Source organism: Bos javanicus, chromosome 16, assembly GCF_032452875.1.
Source record: "Bos javanicus breed banteng chromosome 16, ARS-OSU_banteng_1.0, whole genome shotgun sequence".
Taxonomy (NCBI): Eukaryota; Metazoa; Chordata; class Mammalia; order Artiodactyla; family Bovidae; genus Bos; species Bos javanicus.
The window spans coordinates 59,358,443-59,380,824 of record NC_083883.1 but is presented as its reverse complement, the minus strand read 5'-3'; positions in this window follow the sequence as shown (position 1 = coordinate 59,380,824).

Here is a 22,382-nt window from a genome sequence, read left to right as displayed (position 1 = left end):
GATTAAGTTATGGAGTCCCTCAATCATAAGGAAGTTGATATGAGTTGATTAACATTCTTCTGGAAAGGGTGACATTGAGATTCTGCTGCTAAGTTGCTTCAGTCATGTCTGACCCTGTGCGACCTCATAGACGGCAGCCCACGAGGCTCCCCCGTCCCTGGGATTCTCCAGGCAAGAACACTGGAGTAGGCTGCCATTTCCTTCTCCTAATGGAGGTCAATGCTTCCAGATCTGTGTGTGTGTGACAATGATAACAAGGTCAGATTACCTCTTTTAGCCAGCTTCCATCACCGGCACTTCCTGAAAGCCATTGCATGTAGCAGTCTGTGGGGTGACAGAAAGGACCTAAGTGTAACAACCCTCTACTTCTGTTCTGGTAGGAGAGTTTAGGCATTCATAAAAAAAAAAAAAAAAAATTTACACAGCGGGGTAGGCAGGAGGTTCAAGAGGGAGGGAACATATGTATCCTTATAGCTGATTCACATTTTTGTACAGCAGGAACCAATACAATATTGTAAAGCAATTATCCTCCAATTAAAAATGTATACAAAGACCCCTGAGTAGAACTGACACTCAGAAATCTTTACAAACAAGCAGACTGCAGAAGGAATACAGATACAAAAACAACCAGTGGGCAGCTGGCTCCAGCTGCATAAATAGATCCCATGTAAAGGTCAAAAAGAAATGGATTCATTTTGATATTTGGCAAAACTAATACAATTATGTAAAGTTTAAAAATAAAATAAAATTTAAAAAAAAGAGAATGAAAAACCAAGTAAAAAAAAAAAAAAGAAATGCCTACAGATGTAAGGACCTTGTAAGCCATCATAACTATCTGATGTACCCTTCTTGTATCACCAACTTCATCTTAAGGTCCCCAAAGGGGGATTAAAACACACATCAAGTAGCTTTCTTGGCATCTCATAGTAGGACCTGTAAATAACAGGCACTCAATACCAATTGGCTGCTGTGGAAGAGAGTCCCATTTTGAAATAGACCCCATGGAAGAATATTTGGGAGGGTGTTTGGAGGGGCTTCTGCTGGAGGGGACTCAAACACAGTTCTAACTGGGAGATGGGCCCATCTCTTGCTGGAGAAGACTGGGGAGGGTGGTTCTGTGGGGTGACAGCAAGCATATTGTGCAAAACGTGAAGGATAATGGATGCCTGTGTGGGATTGGTGGGTGAGGGAATTGCTGCCACCAAGCCAGGGAAGGTGATGAATAAGAGGGCAGCTACTGGTATACAGGAAAGGAGAAGAAGGGTAAATATCATGAATTACCACCCTCATTGGAGATGCCTGTATCAAGTATTTTTTGAATACCTGCTATGAAATTTGTGGATATGAGGTGTGGCTGGGAATTTGTGAGCTTGTGTATAAGGACACAGAGGGGAAGTTGGAAGAGTGGCTGCTGTGTAGGGTTCAATCTGATTCCTCTAAGTGAATAAATTCATATCAAGGATCTAGTGGGGACTAGTACTCTGCAAGGAGATGGTAAATACAATGCTAACTGGACAGTCCCACCCCACCTAAACTCTGGGCTCTGAGAGCTGGAGGGCATCCAGTTAAAGGTTCAAATTCCATGAACGGGGCTTTTAGGAAAAGAAGCAAGCTGAAGCTGCTTGAAGGGGTTGAGAAGGGCAGTCACATGTTCACATGATGCTTGATAAAGCTAACTTAACATCAGAGTCCAGACTGGAGTGTGATAGGGGAAGGAGTCCAACTCAGAGGCTGACTGAGGGCTGCCACAGTCTTTAGTAAAGAGGAGCAGCATCTGGCCTTGAGTGAGGATAGAGACAAGAAACAACTGAAAAAATGTTTCCAATCCTGCTTTGATGTGGTGACACTGAGAGATGAGAACAGAGAAGGGAGAAAGGCAAACATTCAGCTTCTATCCTTACAACAGAATCTGCTAAATTGGCCTTCTAGGAGCTGCTTTGTGGAAGGGGTTCAGGCCAGGAGTCTGAAACATGACTCCACTTTTGGCTGTTAGACCTTGGAACAAAATAATTTTACATCAACTTTGACTTACTTATCTTAAATGACCTGTGATATATGACAGTACTTTGGTGGGGAAAGTATGGAACACATGACATCAATTCATGGCATGCTAAGTTACATTATTGATGGCAATAATGACTGAGATTTGTACACTGTTTTACAGTTTGCAAGGCATCTTTGCATGCATTATTTAATTTCATCCCTACCAAAACCACTGAGGTAAATATAATTATTTCATTCATAATTTATAAAGGAAGAGGCAGAGACTTGGAGCCTTGTCCTAAAGACATAAGGTATAAAGGGGCAGAGGCAAGACTCAGACCCCCCAGATCTTGGCCTTTTGTACTGTGTGAGAACTTAGAGGTCTCATTAATTGAGTATCAGCTATGAATTTCTGATGCAATGGAAAGTAGCATTATGTGATGGTCTTGGTCATGCTGATGATGCTGACGGTGATGACTGTCTTGGGATGTTGATTCACCCATCCATTTATTCATCATATGTTTTCACTGAAGCACATGTGAAAGATACTGTGAAATGGTGTGCGTACAGATCTGTTTCATCTGTGGCTGGTGCCATACGATTCCACTCAGAGAACGAGCCTCTGACAGTTGGTTCAAGGACCCCTCCTTGATCAAGGCTCCCCTGGCTTCAAGTCCCAATACTCCACTTTTTCAGAACCCTGCTGCGCTCTGCCATATGGTCTATGGTGTCTTCGTTTTCATTTTCTCTTTATTTATTGTTCACTACATGTTTTCAGTACTTCTTCTGTAGAAGGCTCTGTGGTAGATATATAGTATTTTGGGGCAGGAGAGTACCAAAGCTAACATTTGTTATTTAGTCATAGCACTAGGTCTGAACATGGTAGGAAATCAATAAACATTTGTTTATTGATTAAGATTCCCAGACTGAGAATCCGCATGGTTGGGAGGTGCCAAAATGAATCCGCTAAAATTACTGCCAGTAAACCAGGAGAGCAAAGTCCAAAGCAGCTGCAGGACTATTCAGGGACATTTTCACGTGATCTCTGTAGTCCACAAGCCCACCCTTGACCCGCCTCTCCGTCCGCAGTGTCAGGGCTTAAACAATTACATTCAGAGAATATAAAGTCACCATGTTGGGGGAAAAGGAAGAATCTGGCTCTTTAAACTCGTTTTGTGAACTAGATCTTGATCCAGTAGGGAAGATGTTAAGAAGCAACAAAAAAGAGAAAGAAATGTATTGTTATTTTTACCTGCATCCTGTTTCTGGCTATGCCACCGCTTTGTGAATGGGGCTTGGCACATATGCTGCTTTTGAGTGCCAGCTTTCCCATCTGTAATATAATCCCCACCCTTGATCTGCTGAGGCTCACAGGGGTGTTTGGAAGCCCAGGGAGGTAATATCTATTCTGTGCTTGCAGGATCCTGGACAAAAGGCATTGTAGAAATAAAGGCAGTCACTCCTATTAGAGTGTACACCATGTTCAGAAGTGTGTTTAATGCCCTGCCACCTTTTCTTGTGTCTCCTTGCCCTAAAGTCTTCCCTCTGCGTGTTCCCACAAGCACAGCTGTTCTGATCTGCCCGCAGTCAGATTAATTGAACGAGATCCTTTGAAATCCCATTTTGTTTACCCAACCTGCCCTCTTTCAGGGCTTTCACAAGCTCTTCTCTTTATTGAGAAAGAGATAAAGCTATCCCTTGGAATGACAAATCCTTGGTTCCTTTATCAGGGCAGCTTTTCTCCTGAAGGGTCCCCTTGCTCCTCAAGTGAGCTCATCTCAAACTCCCTTCACACCCTGTTGGTTGGATGCAGGACTCTCTGGTGCGGTTGCCTTGGCAACAACTTCTGTTTGTTGCAAGTGCAGATGAGTGTTGGGTCACTGTTATTTTCCCCTCTGCCTCATAGTACAAGAGGGGCAAACAAACTGTGGATTAGGCGAAACAAAGGAAGTAGTCCAGTGAGTGTGAGGAGGAGGGGGAGAGCGGGCACAGGAGGCCTCTAGGAAGACCTCTGTTGGCCCTTGGGAACCTATCGGGTAGTTAGACATTTAACAAAAATATTAACGCCAAGAAGCAATTTTTTTTTTTCCAAGAAGCAATTTATCTAGAGTGAGTTAAGGCAAACACGTAGAGACTGTGACACGAAGGACAAATTCCTATGAGACTCATAAGAAGAAGCGGCTTCATAGGCAGAGCTGAGTATCTCCTCAGGGTAGTAGAACTATACTTGGTGTATTTTTCTCATCCTCAAGGAACTTAGACTTTGGGAATCCACTGACATTTACTGAGCACCAGGGCCTGCTTTGAAGGTAGACCCTGAGGTTATTTTTTTTAAATAGCATTTTATTTATTTATTTATTGCCTTACATGCAAATTATAAATGCTTCTCACATAGTAGGCATTCATAATTACTAATTGAATTTTAAAAAATTATCCTCTTTAGTAACTCCAGGAGTGACAGGGGACTCTGTATAAGGGTCCTCCAATGTATATATTATTCTAGCACTTTGCTTATTTTTTTCTTATATTGTGCACAATGTTTTCCCCCTGTAACATCCACCCATTGGACTTTGTTTTGTTACATGAAATCAATCCATTTATTATCTATGTAAATTCTTCTAAATACTTCATGTAGCTTTTGTGTCTCACCACATTTTCTGTTTTCCAAGCTAAACTTAGTTTCTTTAGCCATTTGACCTGTGTTGACTTTAAAATCCTTCTCTGACTTGCTTCTTTTTCCCTTAAAACCTACCAATTTGCCTGGTTCTCTCTTAAAGTGCAGCAATTGTTCTAGTTATATATCACAGCTACCGAGGGAAGACAGGATGAGCCGATTAACAGGAAACATTTGGCTAGTGAATCAGAAACTTGATCCAATGTTATAAAATGTTTATCGATCACTTACATGAAACTAGTTTAATGTCTAACCAATTAAACCTAATTGAAGGCAGTCTTCTGCCAAGCCAAGTATACCTTTCATTGGATTTTGAGCAATGAAGCAATGTGCATATTAGTGAGAAGAGGTGAAACTAATTCTCTGTTCTTAATCACTCATAATACATGCTGGTCCTCAATAAATATGATATCAAAATAATTATAATAAGATTATGTGAAATCTAAGACATGGTAATTAATGAAGAAGTATTTGAACTGTCAGTGGTATCTTGAGGCCTTAAGGGAAAAATAATAACCTGACAATACAAGTGAAATATGAGATCAACCAATTAATTAGCAGAATAATTTAATCTGATGCTCTGAAAGTAGGCCAATTAAAATGCACTGTTACTATTTAACATTGATTAAGCAAGGTGCTAGATCCTGAACACAGTTTGAAAATAGACCTTATTTCTATCTTCTGGGAACATAAAGCTAATTTAAGCAGTTGTATATAAAAGGACAAAGGAATGAGAGGTGTGGTGTTGTCTTGGTTATGTATTGAAGCTCCTTCCTCTAGTGCTAGGCACGAGTAGGGAAAGGCTGTGAATACCATGATATTCTTCCAACCTTCTCACTTCCTCTCCAGCCTCCTCCTCCTTCTAATGTTCATTGGAGGGTGGGGAGGGATCAATTTGAGGCCAAATGAAGATCAAAGAAATGAGTTTGGGGAAAAAAAAAAAAAAGGTTTCCAAAAAATACTGTTTTCTACACTTGAGAGAGTGGAAAAGAGGAACCTGGTATCATCAGTGCCTTTGTTAATTCTTTAGGAGTAATTCATTGGATATTAATGAAAGAACAATAACAATAAATACAAAAAACTGAAACCATCTTGCCTTCCAGCATCCTTAAGAGACAACTCTCTAATTTAATGATGATACAAAGATACAAAGATAAAACATAAAGTAGCCCATTAACTGTTCATTTAACTTTAACAAATTCTGATCTCTGGGATAAACAATAATAATATAAATGTATTTATAATTTGAAAAAAGTTCTTTAACCTCTTATAAGCCTTTTCCTTGTGAGATATTGAAGTCTTATGGTCTCCTCTCCCATACCTTGCTTATGTACTGGATGATCAGTATGTTGGTGTTATAACACTCTCCCTGAAAAGAGAATCCTCCATGCCTTCCATCTCATGAGAAGAATATACAAAAGGGCCCCTTCCCCCTTCCTGGATTAAAAGCATCCTATTGGGCTGCCCTTTGAATAACTTTTTAGTAGTTCAAGTAGGTATGTTGAGGCATTAATCTTCTTGTCTTCTCCTTGGGAACCAGTGGCATTTCTATCATAGAGATTGAGGAGACCTGGTTTAGCTGGACACCAACCATGGCTCTTTGAATCAAATGAGACTCACCCTAAGGCTTAGGACTGACAAGCATGCTTTTGTTAGAGTATTCCATCATGTAATATACCATAATGAATAATAATTTGCTGAAAGTTATTGTGGGTTTTTCAAACACACTAAATTATTGTGCTTAAACACAAAAGAGCTCTGCACTCACCTGCTAAAACTATTACCAATTCACTGTAGGTTAAGAAGTATGAGTATTTGCCTAACAATAGCACTCTCCTCAGCTTGACTTTATTTCTCAGTGCACATTTACATGAAAACAGGATAATAACACTATGATGATAAAGTTATGAGTAATTGGATTCTTACTAAAGTCTACTAAAGCTAAGTGCTTTCCATGCATTATTTCACTAAATCCTTACAACTTATGAGGTAGACATCATCATTAATCCCCTTGTTGTAGAGATAAAGAAGCTGAAACCTAAAAATGAAGTAATATGGCAATTGGTGATGGAAAAGCACAACTCCAAGCCTGTCTGAACCTCACTGCTCTATCATCCCTTTGGGAATAAAGTGTCAGTGTGTAGAGCTTACAAACATCACTTGGACATGGATGGTTTTGACATCTGAAACATCATTGCTGTCCCTAATGGATGCATCAGGCTTGTGTCCCCTGACTTAATCTTTACATACATTATATGTATAACTTGATTATTATAATAATTTTACAACAAATTGCTGAGACCCAGACCCTGATGCTGGGAGGGATTGGGGGTAGGAGGAGAAGGGGAAGACAGAGGATGAGATGGCTGGATGGCATCACCGACTCGATGGACGTGAGTTTGAGTGAACTCTGGGAGTTGGTGATGGACAGGGAGGCCTGGCATGCTGCAATTCATGGGGTCACAAAGAGTTGGACACGACTGAGCGACTGGACTGGACTGAACTGAAAGGTATGGAGCATCTCCTTGGTGACCACTCTTTCTCTGCTGTGTCTTTCTCTATGGTCATGTTTGCATTGTTCCCAATCATCTAATTAAATTAGTTTACTTATTTAAATCTCTACATTATCTTTCTCATCAACCTAGTCTGAAATTAGCAATGTTTACCTGTACTTCTACTCAGGAAGAAGAAATAGAAACAAAAATGAAATAGGGGCTGCTTTGTTGTTGTTCTGACAGTTGCAATGTATCACTTTCTTTGTCTTGAGGGCTAAAATAATGTTTGAAATTGCAAGAAATTAGGATCTCAGAGCCAAATCAATCTTCCTCTGTAATTCTGTATACTTCCTTGGAATTCCTTGGGGTCTCCCGTTTATTTAGTGTTGTGAATTTAAAGTCTGGATTCCCCAAGTTAACTGTCCAAAAGCCCCTCTCTACCTCAGTTCCCCAACCCAGCAGCCCCAAGCTAAACAGCCCCCAGGGAAGGCTTTGTCTGCTTATTTTTTTACCTGATGCTCTTGAATTTGAAGGGGCTTCCCTCGTGTCTCAGACGGTAAAGAATCTGCCTGCAATGCAGGAGACCCAGTTCAACCCCTGGATCAGGAAGATCCCCTGGAGAAGGAAATGGCAACCTACTCCAGTACTTGCCTGGGAAATACTATGGACAGAGGAGCCTGGTGGGCTACAGTCCATGGGGGTGTAAAGAGTCGGACACGACTGAGTGACTAACACTTGCATTTTTTCACTCTACCACTCAAAGGGCACAAATGTTATGGAACATGGGGAAATTCATCAGTGTCTTCCTTGGGCTAGAGAAGTAAGAGTGCATTCAGATAATAAGGGGTAAATTATCTTGTGATTGTCTCTATTTTCTGACCCTGTGGCTGGAGAGAAATTATTAAGAAATGATGAGAAAACCTTGGCAACTGATGAAATATAGAAGAAAAGGGAGAAAGAGGAGTCCAGGATGATGCGCATACTGAATTTCGGTTCCTGTGAGAAGGACGATACTATTAATGGAGTACAAAAGTCAGATGGAAGAACCACAAGGGTTGAAGGGAGGAGGGGAAAGAAATGATGAATTCAGTTATAAAGTAGTTGAGTTTGAGGTCAGGCTGCAAAATTAAGTAGCAGGTGTCCATCTGGCAGTTTGAATAGTGGAAGTAGAGTTTAGAGAAAAGGTCCAGGTAGGAGATAAAAATGTGGTCATCAGTGGAAAAATGGATGATGTTTCTGGGATAGAGAAGAGAAATGAGGCTTGGGCCTTGAGAAATGCTCACCCTTAAACAAGCAGCCAACACAGAAAGCCTGTTAGGAAGTTAGAGAAGGAATGGACCATGAAAAGGAGAGCAAATAGTATAGTACCATGTGTTGGGAGCCCAGAAATGATAATGGGGTTTTTTCTGATAAGGCTGTGAGGATTCAATCAGATTAAATGTGTTGAAGCAATTCATAAGCTATCAAATGCTATACCAGCTTTTACTTATAAAGTTGTTATTTAAAACCAACATACATTGAGAAAATGTATTGAAGGAGATCAGCATCTGAACCTCTAAGACCCAGTTAGGAAACTCCAGTAAAACACATTTTATAACTAAATTGAACCATATAAAATGGCCACTTGTTTTCTCAGAGAAAACGTACTTTTCATATGATTCATTCTGATACTTGAGCAGGGTTCTCCAAACCCACTCTGATGAGCTCAGCCACATTCAGGCTTTAGGAAGTGATTTTATCTAATCCAGATCCTTTCCCTTGGCCCTCACTTTGGTACCTCTGGTCATTCTACCTAAGGTCTTCTGAGGGATGGAGAAGGGGACATGACTGATGAGAGTTACACAGCCCAGTAGCCACAAACTTTAGATCAAAAATATATTCTCTTAACTTCTACATGGTCCACTCTTTTGGCCTCCCTTCCACACTCTTTTCCTGAGTTCAATGAGTGTAGTCAAGAAATCAAGACTCAAAACTTGTGACTCTGACTCTGTGTTTCCCCAAACTAAAAGTAAGAGAAAAATCCTCAGTGATCTAGTATACTGGGTACATCACAGGGAAATAACCAAATAACCTGCAGGTACAATTTGGACAGGGAAAGGGTTAAGATCTGTCATCATTCTGATTGACACTTAGACCCTTTTCCATGGTCTAGTGAATTTTATGGTCAGACTAAAGCAGAACACCAAGGGAATTGCTTTAATTATGCAAATCAATGACCCAATTAAGAACTTTCTTTTGTACATAGAGTCCCAGCATTTGCATGTCTGGTCAGTTGTTCAAATTACCAAATTTTACTTGGTCTCATTAATGTGTAATCTTTAAAATGCATATTCACCCAACTAATGTTGTAGCGTGGTCCCTGCAAATGGAATTCTTCCCAAATGTGTAAGTGGCTCTAAGTAGTTTTAAAAGTTTTAAAAGCACAGTAAGTACCTTGTATATAGCCTGTTGATCATTAAAAGAAGTTCTGCAAAATGGAAGTCAACAGAGAGAACCATTAAAGTGCAAATGGGGCAATTACAGACTGCCAGCCTGACTCTCCCTGTCACTCTGCATGACTGCCGCCCCTTTGCCAACTCCACAGTAGTCTGAAGAAGCTGACATGTATTCTTGATTCTTTGGTGTGGTTTCAGGGAAGGGAGATATTCCAAGGCACAGCTTTATATCTAGGACAATACACAAGAGGTTGAGAAAATGCCTGGTTTTAAAACAAAAATTAAGCCCGGCCTTATATTTGCCCTTTGAAATGACCATTGGTTTCAAACTTTATCTTTGTCTCCTCATCTCAGATTCCTATAATACCTACCCCCATGACTGCTGATTTTCATAAATGCAATTTCTTAAGGAAAATGTGAAAAGAATGTGGCAGCGGTTGATGGCCAGCCAGGGAAGGCAGTTGCCTCTGTGTTTCTCTTCTTAGAGATACAGCAATAAAACATCAGTGAGATTTTTCATTTTAAATAATCAGAGAGAAAGATGCTTATGTAGAGAAACTGAATCAATCTCAGATATGGAATATAAAATTATCATATAATTCTATTAAGAACTGCATCTATATGCAGGTCAGGAAGCAATAGATAGAACTGGACATGGAACAACAGACTGCTTCCAAATCGGGAAAGGAGTACGTATGTCCTATATATATTGTCACCCTGCTTATTTAACTTAATATACACAGTACATCATGAGAAACGCTGGGCTGGATGAAGTGCAAGCTGGAATCAAGATTGCTGAGAGAAATATCAATAACCTCAGATATGCAGATGACATCACCCTTATGGCAGAAAGGGAAAAAGAACTAAAGAGCCTCTTGATGAAAGTGAAAGAGGAGAGTGAAAAAGTTGGTTTAAAGGTCAACATTCAGAAAACTAAGATCATGGCATCTGGTCCCATCACTTCATGGGAATAGATGGGGAAACAGTGGAAACAGTGAGAGACTTTATTTTGGGGTGCTTCAAAATCATTGCAGATGGTGACTATAGCCATGAAATTAAAAGACGCTTGCTCCTTGGAAGAAAAGTTATGACAAACTTAGACAGCATATTAAAAAGCAGAAACATTACTTTGCCAACAAAGGTCCATCTAGTCAAAACTGGTTTTTCCCTAGTCATGTATGGATGTGAGAGTTGGACTATAAAGAAAGCTGAGCACCGAAGAATTGATGCTTTTAAACTATGGTGTTGAAGACTCTTGAGAGTCCCTTGGACAGCAAGGAGATCCAGTCAGTTCTGAAGGAAATCAGTCCTGAATATCCATTGGAAGGACTGATGATGAAGCTGAAACTCCAATACTTTGGCCACCTGATGCGAAGAACTGACTCATTTGAAAAGACCCTGATGCTGGGAAAGATTGAAGGTAGGAGGAGACAGGGACGACAGAGGATGAGACAGTTGGATGGCATCACCAACTCAATGGACATGAGTTTGAGTGAACTCTGGGAGTTGGCAATGGACAGGGAGGCCTGGAGTGCTGCAGTCCATGGGGTCACAAAGAGTCGAACACGACTGAGAGACTGATCTGATCTGATTTTATTCCAAAGCACAGTCTTAGGAAACCCAGCAATATATTTCAGAAAATTGAATGCTAATTTTAAAACTTAAATTTTTGCACCTATGGGATACTTTAGAAAGCTAATTTTCACCACAGACTGTGGTAATTTTAATAAGAATATCCTAATATGACTGATGCTCATGAACAACTTTCATGTATTGAAAATTAGGCTTGAAATGGGATTTGAGGCTGTCATTTTTATAAATGAGATATATTTTGTGCATGTAGTCCCATTTTTAATAATTTTAAAATTGGAAATTAATAAAAAAAAAAAAAAAACTCCATAGCAGTTTTTTTAAGGGAAAGGGCACTGTTTATCTTCATTTGATTGCTTTACTTTATAAAATTCCCTTAGGGCTTCATCCAGACATTGCATCTTTTCAGCAGCCATATTGCTATTACTTTGTTAATGTATTTTATAAAGACAGCAAAGCTAAGTGTATAGATTTACCACAGGCTGAAAGTCGCCTAGTGAGTTGTCTGGCAAGTGGTAGCTTGTTTCTGAAAATATCATAATTATGCTTTGTGGCTATTCTATGTAGCTTGTTTTGTCTATATTTCTTTATTAATAATTGCAATTTTTATCATAATCAAGTACTTCTTTGTAAGGTTTGGGCTGAGATCACTAGATTGCCAGGATCACAGATGCTAATCTTTGCTCCCGAAGGTCAAAGTCTTGATTGGTAGACCAGCCTCCCTGTCTTTGCTGCAAATGAAACAAGGATGAGTCGGAAGTAGTAACCAGGCTCAGAAAGAGAACATTTGTATGGGATTAATTTCTCAGTCTTTACAGTAACATCACACCTTTATTTTAATGATGTATGTGAAATACAAGCCTGCATAGATGGCCTGTAAAGTAGGCATTGTTACTTCTGTCCTCTCCACTTCAAAATTCCTCTGGTGGCCTTCTCTCAGGATGGGTTCAGGCATTCCTGGTTTCTGGGCATGCCTACTCTTTGAGGTGGATATACCACCTCAAACCATATCAAACCTGTTTGTCTATTATATATGTATTTAATGTACCATACCTCACATGAAATCACATTTATGTATGATTATCAAAGAGAGAACTTGAATTTTCTCAGACTATTTGATATAATAACATTTGTAGATACTTAAAGCTCAACATTCAGAAAGCAAAGATCATGGTATCCGGTCCCATCACTTCATAGGAAATAGATGGGGAAACAGTGGAAACAGTGTCAGATTTTATTTTGGGGGGCTCCAAAATCACTGCACATGGTGATTGCAGCTATGAAATTAAAAGACACTTACTCCTTGGAAGGAAAGTTATGACCAACCTAGATAGCATATTCAAAAGCAGAGACATTACTTTGCCAACAAAGGTCCATCTAGTCAAGGCTATGGTTTTTCCAGTGGTCATGTATGGATGTGAGAGTTGGACTGTGAAGAAAGCTGAGCGCCGAAGAATTGATGCTTTTGAACCATGGTGTTGGAGAAGACTCTTGCAAGTCCCTTGGACTGCAAGGAGATCCAACCAGTCCACTCTGAAGGAGATCAGCCCTGGGATTTCTTTGGAGGGAATGATGCTGAAGCTGAAACTCCAGTACTTTGGTCACCTCATGTGAAGAGTTGACTCATTGGAAAAGACGCTGATGCTGGGAGGGATTGGGGGCAGGAGGAGAAGGGGACGACAGAGGATGAGATGGCTGGATGGCATCACTGACTTGATGGACGTGGGTCTGGGTGAACTCCGGGAGTTGGTGATGGACAGGGAGGCCTGGCATGCTGTGATTCATGGGGTCGCGAACAGTCGGACACGACTGAGTGACTGAACTGAACTTAACTGAAACATTTATTATTTTTCCTTTTCATTTTTTCACATTTTGGAGGGATTTTTTTTTTTTTTTTTGGTTTGTTTTTTGGTCCCAAATATTATGGAAGCCCTTGAAAAGCCTATCAACCCTAGATACTAAGCATAGAAGACTTCCCTTGTCTCCTATATTAGAATAAAAGTTATCTTTCCTACTGGCCAAGACTAGCTCCTTCTCTTATGCCTTCAATCCTGGCCCTGCTCCCATCAACAAGCATTTGGAGAAAGTCTACCATATGATCACATGACTGGAAGCAAGTCTACATGATAATGTAGACTGAGAATTCCTGTAACAGAGAGAGGACAAGATCACTTTTTCTTAGGACCTGGCTTAGGATGGTTTCACAGAGGAGGTAGCGTTCACAGTGAGCCTCATAGTTTAATTGGACTTGGATAGATGGAGGAAAGTGGAGGTGAGGTAGGCATTCTAGACAGAAACAGCATTGGCAAAAGCAACAGCTTTCTGTTAGATCTTGGCCTGTAAAATAGCTCTGCCTTCCTCATTTTCAAAGACTAGAGACAATGGACAAGTTTCAGTTTCCTTCTATTTCTCAGACTACCCTTGTTAGTCTACTCTTGCTGCTACTGCTGCTGCTAAGTCGTTTCAGTCGTGTCCGACTCTTCGCGACCCCACAGATGGCAGCCCATCAGGCTCCCCCGTCCCTGGGATTCTCCAGGCAAGAACACTGGAGTGGCTTGCCATTTCCTTCTCCAAGGCATGAACTACCTCTATGAAATCAGACGTTGCTGCCTAGAGCCTGCCTGTCTCCTCTTTTTCTTTCTCGTTGTAGTTCCCTTAGTAATCTGAGTTTTCTCAAGGCTAAAAACCATTACCTTTTGCAGAATACTATTTCCTATCTCCGAGGTCAAGCTTTCTTCTAAACTAAGGGTGTTTTGTTTTCATTTGTATGGTGGGCATCTCTTTGCATCCCAAACTAAGCATAGCAATTCCTCCAGATGAGTCTACTCTTTGTTCTGTGCTCCTTATTCTTGTTACTACCAGAAGATTTTCTTGGGCATCCTTGGACCACAACATCTCCTGGCTCTTCCTTCTTATCTTTCACTCCCTTCCCACCTCACTCTCTCCTGGCTAGCTGATCATTCATTTTCCTTTCACTTAGATGATGACCAAGCCTCCTACATGGCCCTTCTGTTTCCATTCCCACCAACACAGGCTACACCCTCAAGTTACAAAATGCCCATTTCCGATCATATCTCTGCTCCATTAAGGGTGTTAAGGACATCAGTATCTAACAAATAGGTTCAAAATGCTCAGGTAATATGTGAGCTCTCTATTACCTACCTGTCCAATAGCAAATCAAATATTCACTTTTATATACTCTTTTCCTCATCAAAACAAACTTATTTACTACTTCCCACAGTCACCTAGAATTTTTGGTTCTATCTTTTTATGTAGAAAACTCTTGCTTCCCATGTTGAAATCTGCCTTCTCCTTTAAGGTTCAACTGGAAACTACCTCCTTTGCAGAGTATCTCTGTATGCTATACTTTCTTCCCCATCATTCATTTCCCCTCCCCCAGTCCCATAAAGTATTGGAAAGGAATTCTCCCTCTTTTGAATTCACATTTTTCTAATTAACAAACTTGACTGTGTTATTTCTCTTTATAATCCCATAGCATTTTACTCAAAACTCTTAGGGCAATTATTGTACTTTGCATTGATTCTGGAGACATTCCTCCATAAATATCTAGTGGATGAATGAGTGTAGCCTTTATAGATTTTTTTCCCCCTCTAACAAGTCTGCCTTCCCATCTCTAAGTCAATTGAAAGAGTATTATACATGGAGTGAATTTATGTATGCTCGCAACAAGTTATTTTAAAGGATAATTTGAAAGGGTGCTTATTTCTGGTGTGGAATTACAATTCTCTGTGTAACTATAAAAGAGAAATTAAACTGGTGATTGGATAATTTTCATTATATCCTCTTACAGAATATTTGAATTAAATTTTTATATGATAAAATAGGGAAGAGTCAGGACAATGAACAACAGTGATAGTAATTATTTAATAGCTATTGTTTATTAGGAACCAGATGTGTGCTACAACCTGATCATATGATATGTACACATTATTTCTATTCTCACATTTTGTAGATTTGAAAATTGAGTCTCAAAGAGACTAAATTCAATTATCTAAACACTGATGATTACTATTTAACATCCACTCTTAGATCTTATTTCTCTGGATCAGAATCAACTTCTCAAAATATTTCTGGTTACTTAAACATCAGATGATTCTAGGTGTTTTTCTTTTCTCTAGTAAAGCCTATCACAGTGTTGATCAACTGTGCTTTGCCTCTACTCTGTGCATGTGAAGTTATATTTTCCTTACTTCATACATTCGTGTGGTGGTTATTCCCAGAGTCTGAAAAACATCAAGTTATCAGTGCATGAATTGAGACTCTCCTCATGATGATTCAGGGTACAGTTCCATAGTGCCTGCATCTGAGAGTGATGTGCATTTGCCCACCAAGCACTGCTCTTTCTGTAATATTGACAGGATTTTGCCTAAAATATTAAATTTTTAAAACTTGGCCGTTGTTAAAAAAAATGTTTGCACTGATCTGTTCTAACAATAGGAGATTCCCACCTTCAGAGCTGCTTTGTGGAGCTAAGGAAGCTCAGCGTTATATTACAAGAGCTTATTTGAGGAAGTTCCATATGAGCAGGGCGGTGAGAAGAAAAAGCGTGGGCTTCAAATTGTTGCTGAAATCTGGCCTCTGTTCACAGATGCCTAATAGAAACACAAAGACAGGGTTTGGGGCAGAGTAGAGAAGAATATCTGTTAATTGCTTTGCCAGGCAAAGGGGGCCACAGTGGCCTCATGCCCTCGAGACTGTTTGACCCACCCTGGAGGGGGTAGTGAGAAGTTTTACAGTGTTCAAGGAGCAGGGTGTGATCAGCTCATGGACAGTGCTTGGATTGATTGGCATCAAAGTGAAGTTTCAAGCATCATCTACCTTCTGGTTTTAACTAGCCTGGGCTCTATGTTCTTGTGGTCAGCAGTTTCCATCTAGAGGGGGTCTGCTTCATACAAAAACAATTTAGAAATGTGTGTCAGGCCTTTATTTCTATCTTTCAGGGAACTGGGAGTTCACTGATTCTGCTATGTGACAGAATTATGGTCTAAATTGCTACCAGCTCCCCAGCCCAGTAGCTGTTGTTTGTTTCTACATCTTCACAGTTCCCAATCATTAACGCTGGAGTCAGTCTTTTCCTTTAAAAGACAAGGACACAGGGGCTGTACACAGTTTCAAAACCTTGGCTCTACTGCTTAGGAGCTGTGGGCTTCTCCATTTCCCTGTTTGTGTCATGAGTTGGCGTTAGGGGTGGGAGAAGAGATAACACCTATCGTAAAAAGTTACATGTCTCCTTAATTGCTCAGTGGTGTCCAACTCTTTGTGACCCCATGGACTGCAGCCCACCAGGCTCCTCTGTCCATGGGATTCTCCAGGCAAGAATACTGGAGTGGGTTGCCCTGCCCTCCTTCAGGCAATGAGTGATATGGGGATTGGAAAAAACATATGTGCCCGGTATAAATGAAGTAGTCAACAAATTGTTTTTAGTCTCACAGGAAATTCCTATTCCCTGGAGAAGGAAGCATCCTGTGTTGGTTTTCTGTGGCTGCCATAACAAATCACAATTTATTCTCTCATAGTTCTAGAGGCCAGATTTGTCAAGGTTTGGCAGGGATGTACTTCACCTGGAGGACCTGGAGGAAATGCACACTTGGCCTCTTCTCGCTGCTGGTGGCTGCCAGCATTCCTTAACTTAGGGCCACATCACTCCAACCTCCATCTTTGTTGTCCACGTAATCTTCTTTCGCCTCCCTCTTATAAGAATGCTCATCAATGGGTTTCAGGCCCACATGGCTAACCCAAAATTATCTCATCTCAACGTCTTTAACTTGACATGTGCAAAGATACTCCTTGTACATAAGATGGCATTTATAGGTTCTGAGGATTAGGACATGAATATCTTTAGGGGGCATCATTTAAACCACTGTAGGTCCTGGAGGAATGGGTAAATTATCTTGTTTTGTTTCCTTTTGGCATGTAGAATGTGTGAGGTACACAGAAGATTCCTGAGTGGGGTTTTTGTTGTTCAGTCACTCAGTCATGTCTGACACCTTGTGACCCCCATGAACTGTAGGACGCCAAGCATCCCTATCCATCACCATCAGCTGGAGCTTGCTCAGACTCATGAGTCAGTGATGCCATCCAGCTATCTCATCCTCTGTAATCCCCTTCTCCTCCCGCCTTCAATCTTCCCCAGCATCAGGGTCTTTCCTAATGAGTTGGCTCTTCACATCAGGTGGCCAAAGTATTGGAGTTTCAGCTTCAGCAACAGTCCTAGCAATGAACACCCAGGACTGATCTCCTTGAGGATGGACTGGTTGGATCTCCTTGCAGTCCAAGGGACTCTCAAGAGTCTTCTCCAACACCACAGTTCAAAAGCATCAATTCTTTGGCGCTCAGCCTTCTTTGTGGTTCAACTGTCACATCCATACATGACTACTGGGAAAATCATAGCTTGGATTAGACGGACCTTTGTTGACAAAGTAATGTCTCTGCTTTTTAATATGCTGTCTAGGTTTGTCATGGTTTTTCTTTCAAGAAGCAAGCATGTTTTAATTCCATGGCTGCAATCACCATCTGCAGTGATTCTGGAGCCCCCACATTAAGCTCTGTCTCTGTTTCCATTGTTTCCCCATCTATTTGCCACGGAGTGGAGTAGTGCAATGATGCTTCTGACTGCCAGGGGACAGTAAAGAGGCTGAAACAGATTATGAGAGGATCCTAATGCAGCCAGAGAAGCTGGGAGATGGCAGGAGGCCTGCAGAAGGGAAGATCTAAGCTCTAGGTGTAGCCTTGGCTTCAATTCACAGTGTAGCAGAAGATCAGACACTTCTCCATGGGCCTCAGTTTTCTTATTTATAAAATGAGAGTATTGAACCAGATAAGAAATTTAAAACTGACTGCATACAGGTTGAATGCAACCTTCCTAGGTGTTTTATTTCTACCTTTAAAATCTGAACTTTTTAAAAATTGGCAGACACCATATGAAAATTAGTACAGCTTCTTTTGACAGTTGGACGTGGCAGCCATAGGCCACTCAATCTCCTTTGCTGGCAGTAGGTTGTAGGGAGTGTGGCCGCATCATTACCATCCAGCTTGCCACCTCTCCCTCCACATCCTATTGGTTTCCAACACTGAGGCTGAGTGCCAGGGGCCCGCGGCCATTCTCTCACACTGCAGATTTCCTGATGGTAGAGAAATATTTGTCTGCATCCACATTTCCATCAATTGTGAAATCCAGATAAATGGCTTTTCCTGTGCCTAACTGGGTTCACTCACTTGGCCTGCCTAGAGTCTTGCTTCTGTGATGTCTGAGTTGGAGGCTGCTCATCTCTATGACACTGATGATCTAGATGCCAGAGAAGGAGGTTGGGGTTGCCAGGGGTGATCTGACCTGTGTCTGCAAGTAAGCTCTTCATACGCCCTTCAAGGCACACCAATCCACCATGATCCAGACCTGTTACAGGGATACCTTGCAGTTCATAGGATGAGATTCATGACCTCTGTTATTGCTCCTTATAACCTGATCCTCCCGCCTCCCCCACCCCCAATTTTCTCAGTCCTCAGGTTTCTTGCCCTTGTCTTTCTGTACATTTCCACAACTCTCACTGCACAATGTTTTACCCTTCAACTCCTGCCGGCAGTAGCCTTCCTGAGGTTTTTCTGGGAGTTTATTACAGCAGCCTGCCCTTCGTCTGGACTTTACTGCTCTCTCTTGCATGATTCATGATTTAGTTCTGCAGAGCATTTTTAAAGCCTTGTTTGCCATGGAAGAGAACTAGGAAACAAAGCAGCATATTGCCTTCAATCTGGTCCCTCTCATAAGGGGGTTAGTTAATTTTTAAAATTGTAATCCTCCAGTAATGGACCATCTGAAAAGACAGCCTCTCTCTCGGTTGGAGCCTCCTGTGACACAGGAGCCTGTCACATGTCCTGTCCTGGGCTTGCCTGCTCACCTTTCAAGGAAGCTGTCTTCTCCCATTCCCCTGGTCTCCAAGTCTCAATGTTCCTTGTCTTTCCCAGGATATTTCTAACTGAAGGTGGACAGTGATGCCATCTCATCACCTCTCCATCCCCAACAATATTCTTAACCTCCCAGGAGCTACCAACTCACTTTGAAGACCAGGTTCTACTGAGGTAGTTACCTGAATATGCTAATAATGGAGAAGGCCAAGATCTCTCAAAAGAAACCTTGGCTTTTATTTTAGTTTCTATTTAATTTTTGATATTCTGGAGCTTCCCTAGTAGCTATCAAGCTAACAAAGTTTTAAACACTATTAAAGCTACAGAAAAGCTTGGATCTGTCTTAGATCCTTAGTTGTATGGAGTTCAAGTCAGCAAACAGCTGCTCCGGATGCCCTGGCTGTGCTTGCATTCAGTGTGAGCTAACAGACTGTGGAGATAATGCTGCCTTAACAGGAAGGGTACACGATCACTGAGGTGGGGTGCTCAAAAGACAGGATAGAAAGAGAAGCCTGGTAGACACAGAGGAAGACAGATCAAGAGATAGGAAACTGATTAAAGCATATTAGAAGCATGCTTTATTATATTCTTGGTAGTTCAAAGTGTGAATGATGGTAGACATAAGGCTTTTGCAGACTCTGAAGACAGAAAATATTTCTTGAAGACCCATGTAGTTTCCTGAAAAGCATACACTTGTTTCAAATGATGTCCCATCAACTTTGCTTTCATTTTTCTCTATTATCTATTTTATTTTTAATTGGAGGATAATTGCTTTACAATATTTTGTTGATTTCTGTCATACAACTTTGCAAATCAGTCTATAACTGTATATATATATATATGTATGTATATGTATATATATGCTTAGTTGCTCAGTCATGTCCGACTCTTTGTAACCCCACGGGCTGTAGCCCACCAGGTTCCTCTGTCCATGGGATTTTCCAGCAAGAATACTTGAGTGAGTTGCCATGCCCTGTTTATATACATATACATACACACACACACACACACACACACACACATATATATATATATATATATATATATATATATATATATCCGCTCCCTCTTGAACCTCCCTCCCACCCATCCCATCCTGCCCCTTTGGGGGCCGCTATTCACCCAGCTGCTCAAGTCACAAGCTCAGATGCCTCCTGACGTCCACTCCCCACCTCTCTTTCCCCAGTCACCTGATTCAGTTGCCTCTGTTTACTAAGTACTGAATCCATTCCTGCTTCTTCCCACCAGTGCCCTGCTGGGTCCTACCATTCCTTCTCCTTGGGGATTTTAATCTGGTATAAAGGTCACTCAGGCAACCTGGCTTATGTCAGGATTCCTTCCAGCATTACACACACACACACACACACTTACCATCCACTCTCTCACACAACCCTCACAACACCCTCTCACATATATGCACACACACTCAGTCTCTCACACTTATTCTCACGCACACTCCCCTTCACACGCATGCTCTCACACATACCAAGGTCCCTATGATAGAACCTCACTGATGCTGTGCAGCTTATAATGGGCCCTTGAAGAAGGGCCCCGGGGCAGTGATATCCCAGAACCAGCTGTCTGTCAGCTTTTCCTTCCTCGGGCTCTCATTTGGGGGTACGTAACTTAAGGACTGGTCTTGGGTCACAGGTCAGTTTTCATGTTGCATCTGAAGCCCCTCCTGCTCACTCTGCTCTGCATGAATTCTGGTCTGTGACATTACCCTTTCTCACCTACGGCTACCTGCCTCTGAGTTCCTTTTCCCAGGAGAATAACTCTCATGTTGTGGAGAACTCCCACACCTGTGATGTATAGGGGAACCTCCACCACTGCCCTGGGAAGACTTTCTAACACGACACTGCTCTCTGATGCAGGAACAGCTCTATTCTCTTAGAGTGGAACTCTCATTTCTGGGCTATGCCCCCACCCCGCACCCCCCACCCCCTGCCAAGAGGGCAAGGACTTTTCTGATCTGACCAAGTGACCCTGACTGGTATTATCTAGTGAAACTTCACTTCATTGACCAGAGACATTATCATCCGGTCAAGGAAGAAATGAAATTACTCCGAAGTTAGAAATTGAATTAATTAAAACAATTATCACTATCATCCCCGGGAGTGAGATGGAGCTGTTAGGTAAGATTGTGGTTGGTTTTTTTTTTTCCTTCTTCCTCTCTCTGGATGAAAGAAGAATCTTCTCTTTTTCTTTCCATTTTGAGCCTCAGTAAGTAGAAAAGTAGCGCCACATTTCTGAAGAGGGCTGGAAAATGAAAAAAGAACAATAATTCATTATTCAGTAATCAACTTCCCTGACAAAAGCAGCAGATTCTGCAGAAAACACAGGGCTGTGGTGGAGGGGAGGGAAGGCAAACTCAGACTCTGCCCAGCTCACACCTCTGGGGCAGATGCTCTCCACAGAGACCTTATTAAGAGGAGAAAGACGGGGAACCAGCATGGGGCACCGCTCTTCACAGCCTCTCTACCTCTGTACAGCACATTAATATGCAGAGTCATTGTTTTATGGGCCAGCACTCCCTCCTCTCCGAATCCCACTCTCAGATTAAGAAGTCACTGTATAATCACATGCCTTAAGGTTCCAGAATGGATTCCTCTCCACTGGGACCTCTGAGTACAGAGAAAGGGAGCATCTTTGTAAGAGGACATGCCTATGAAGCAGCTTCTGTTCTTCAGTCTCTTCTGTGCTCTCCTGCTGGGCAGGATTCCAGGATGGTCTCCAAGATCCCCATCCTCTCCCACATATTCAGGCAAGCACCGATCTAGGTGTTTGAAGGAATTGTGTTTGAAGCGTGTTGTGAAGAGATCTTGCAGACATCATTAAGGTCCAAAATCAATTGACTTTAAAGAAAAGAGTATGCTGGGGAAATCTGACCTAATCAGAGGAACTCTTAACAAGCACTGGGCTGTTCCTAAAGAGTTTGAAGTGTGAAAGGGATTTAACAGCAGGGTGGCTCTCCATCACTAGCTTTGAAAATGGAGGGGCCAGGGAATGAGAATTATGGGTGACCTCTAGGAGCTCTGAGGAGCCCGTGGCTGATAGTCAACAAGGACCCAGGGGCCTTAGTCAGTGCTGTGACCTCAAGAAACTGAATTCTGCCACAACCACACGAGCTTAGAAAAGGTCCCTGAGCTTCAGATGAGATTGCAGCCTGGCTGATACCTTGATTTTAGCCTTGAGGGACCCATGTTCAGAGAACACACCCATGCTGTGCTAGGACCTCCGACATTCAGAACTGTGAGCTAATGAATGAGTTTTTAAAACCATTAA